The sequence below is a fragment of the Trachypithecus francoisi genome, unplaced genomic scaffold, assembly GCF_009764315.1.
Source record: "Trachypithecus francoisi isolate TF-2019V2 unplaced genomic scaffold, Tfra_2.0 Lachesis_group8, whole genome shotgun sequence".
NCBI classification, from domain to species: domain Eukaryota; kingdom Metazoa; phylum Chordata; class Mammalia; order Primates; family Cercopithecidae; genus Trachypithecus; species Trachypithecus francoisi.
In genome coordinates this window covers 39508919-39512550 of record NW_022681473.1, presented here as the reverse complement: position 1 = coordinate 39512550, position 3632 = coordinate 39508919, and positions in this window count along the sequence as shown.

The following is a 3632-nucleotide window of genomic DNA, read 5'->3' as shown; positions in this document are numbered from 1 at the left end:
TTACAATAAAGTTATCTCAGTTGTATTGATTATATTAAACTTAGTAATGTAATTAGGAAATTTAGGATTTCTGGGTATGTATTATCTTTGTTTTAATATCATACATTTAAATATAAGTTTAGAGATATATTTTTAAATAATGGTTGTGCTAATTAACAATTTATTTTTAAAATCTCTAAATTTAATGATTTTCATATTAGACTTGTTTTTAGAGTTACAGTTTCTAGACTTTACAGTAGTTACTTTTGATTAGCAAATGAGAGAAATTAAAAAGAAAATTATAACTTATTTTCAATGAAAAGGAAAAGTCCATTTGGTATTAGCAAATTAATGATGGGACTTAATATCTTTTCATATCAGTTTCCTTACGTGTAAAATAAAATTGATGAAGTTATCCTCTTTATAAGAATACTTGCAGAATTAAATCAGCATCATGAAATTTTTAACATAGTTCATTGATATAAACATTGAACTGTCTATCATTATCATTACTGTAATTATAACCAATTACTTCAGATCATACAATTAAGGATATTAGACTTTAGCTCCTAAGTTAGTGCCTACTCTGTTGCTCATAGTGTGAGAAATACAGGTTTGGCCCATTAACTTGTCTGGGCAAAGTAGTATCCTTTTGATAGATTCACTCACAAGGCTTCTGTGACATGCTGTTTTCTGGCTGAACCTTAATTTGCAGTTGTGAAACTCCAACCAACTTCTTCTAATCCTAAGGTCTCCGAACCCTCCATACATTGAGGTAATTCCTAGTACCTTCAAAATGCTTCCTTGCATGTATCATCTATTGCTCAGTTATTTACTCACAATAATTCCCCTGGGAAATCCTGTCATTGGGTTAAGGAGTTTATGTATTATAGACAGATTCATTATTGATGGGCAAGCAAATAAACATATAAATAATCTACTCATTTTTTAAATGCAAATCAGCTGTAAGTTTAATTTATCCCTCTGCCTGGGAGCATTGTGTTGGTAAGTTTGAAGTTAGGTTGATTGATTCAACATGGAGAGTTATTCAAACATGGAGCCTGCTCTTCAATAGTGATCCAATCACAAGCTGAAATTATTCATAAGGAAAGCATTCATTGAGTATCCTTTTTCTCCAAATTCAAATTAAAGCTGGATAAAGTAATTTTATACATATACAATTTTATAAACTGTACATTCAAACAGAAGTGTTTACAAGGTATTATTTTTTAAAAAATCAAAATAGTTTTTTAATAAATTAGCCTAAATATAAATATTTGTAAAATACAGTATTAAATCATTACATGATATTTTATTAACTCATATATGGATTGAGATTTACAGTCATAGACTCTGCAATAGAATCTTCCTCACTTTTTAAACTTGATACTCAGGTAATTTTAGGTTCCTCTGGGTGAAATTATAGCCTTTAAATATCCTCATTCTGGTCATGATCCTGATTCACTAAATAAAAGTGTTTATTAGTTTCAAGGCCCGTTTTTGAATCTTCAATTTACTTTGCCAGTGGATCTAAAGCATTTTTTAAATAAATCCTTCTTCCCAAACTGAAGTGTTAATACATGTGGAATGTATTAGAACAACAATCAATATAAGCAGATAAGAAACTTTAGATAATATAACAAGAGTTAAAACTTGAAATAATTGTTCCACAGTCATAATTTTGATACTTGCAGGGGCTATGATCTTGAAATAATCATTCTCAATCAATACAATTTTATTTTTTTTACTTAAAATGTACATATCAGCATTATAAAATATACTAAATAAAATGATAAAAAATTATATAATATAACTAAGTTAAATAAGATGTGCTTGGCAAAAGAATTGCATAGATTCTAAGAGATATATTAAGTTTTTTTTTTTAAATAAGAGGAAGCTTGATATTGTAAAGAGAAAAGACATAAAAAGTGGAAATATAGATTCACAGACTGTCCTTTAAAAATCTTAGCACATAAAACATTACAGTGAAATCTCAAACCTTTGAAGTGGAATTCTGGTCTAACGGGGACAATGTTGACATTTGTGTAACATACAGCTAATGTTTACAGATCAAAAATTGTGAAATCTACTGATGAGATCTAGCATAAAATTATGGTGAAGAGAGCTAATGACAGATTTTTGGTATGTTATGGAAATAAATTAAATTTCCTACTGCTTTGCCCGAGAGTAAATCCACATATCTAGACTTGGGCATTTTAGAATATTCATTTTTTTTTTTTTTTTTTCAAAATGTTCACTGTCTCTCTCCTCCTCTTTGGAAAGGTTATTTTACCTGTTAGGTTGATCATGCACGTTTTGTAGTCAATGGGACATTAACAGATGTGAGATGAGTGGAGACTTAAAATGTGCTTGTGCTATTGGGCTTTCTTTTGCAATTCTGCTATATCCATGAGAAAGTAACTGTTTCTCAGTCACTACCCTTCAGTCTGAGACCTACAATAAACACGTCCTGAGCAGACCTGAGTGAAACTTACAGCTAAATATGCAGCTAGAAGGAGAGTCACCCAATCAAACCTAGCCTCCTCTATCGGTAGTTACTCCAGTCATTATACAACTGTGTGACATAGAATAAGTTATTGTTCCTTTAAGTAACTGAGTTTGTATAGTTTGTTATGCAGTATTTTACCCAATAAATATATGAGATAGTCAGAAAAAGGACATAAGCAAACTCTTTATCTAAATTATTACTTAAAGAAAAATAGTGTAAGAATTTATTATACAACTGTATTAAGAAATCTTTGAAGGATTATGCAAGAGGGAGAATTGAAAACATAAGGTTATTGTTATACTTACACATAAGGATGACATTAAAATATTTAATAACTGGAAAAGAATGGGGATTCAGCTTACATGGGCACAACAAATCAAAATGAATTTTGGCCATGAAAAACTGCTATAGATATAATGGTTAAAATCAAATTTAACCCATACTTCAATTCCATATTGCTTATCACTCCACAGAGTAGACAGATTCTGCTGTGTTAATCAAAACAAAAGAGAGCAGGAGCCCCTACCTTCCCACAGATACAGTAGGAGCCTTAACCAGCTGTACTAGCAGTAGTAGGCCTGTTGTCTGTGGATCCAGTAGCAGCCCCACTCACAGACCCTGAAACCAATCCTGTCCAACCATAGATACACAACTAACCTCACCTTCACCCTACCTGCCAATGAACCAGCAGCCTGGTCCGCATATAGATCGTCGACAGCCAACCCATCCATCTGCAGATCCTTGCCGTAGGCCCACACTTGCAGTAGGACTTCCTACAAATAATTCCCCTAGGCTTACCTATAGATACCCCCAGTCAACCCCCAGAATCTCTGATAAGGGTGACTGATTAAGGTCTTTCCTCACCAAAACTAATTGGTGAAGCCTGAAAAACATGATTGCTTATTCAAATGCACAGATGTCAATGCAAAGGCATGTGACTAATGAAGAATCAGAAAGCATGACACTACCAAGGAAACCTAATAAAGCTCCAGTAACTGATGCTAAACAAATGGAGATTCACAAACTGATGGTTATAGAATTCAAAATAACCATCTAGAAGAAGCTCAATGAGGATCAGAAGAACACAGATACAAAATAAAATCAGGAAAAAAATGCATGAACAAAATGAGAAGTGTGACAAAGA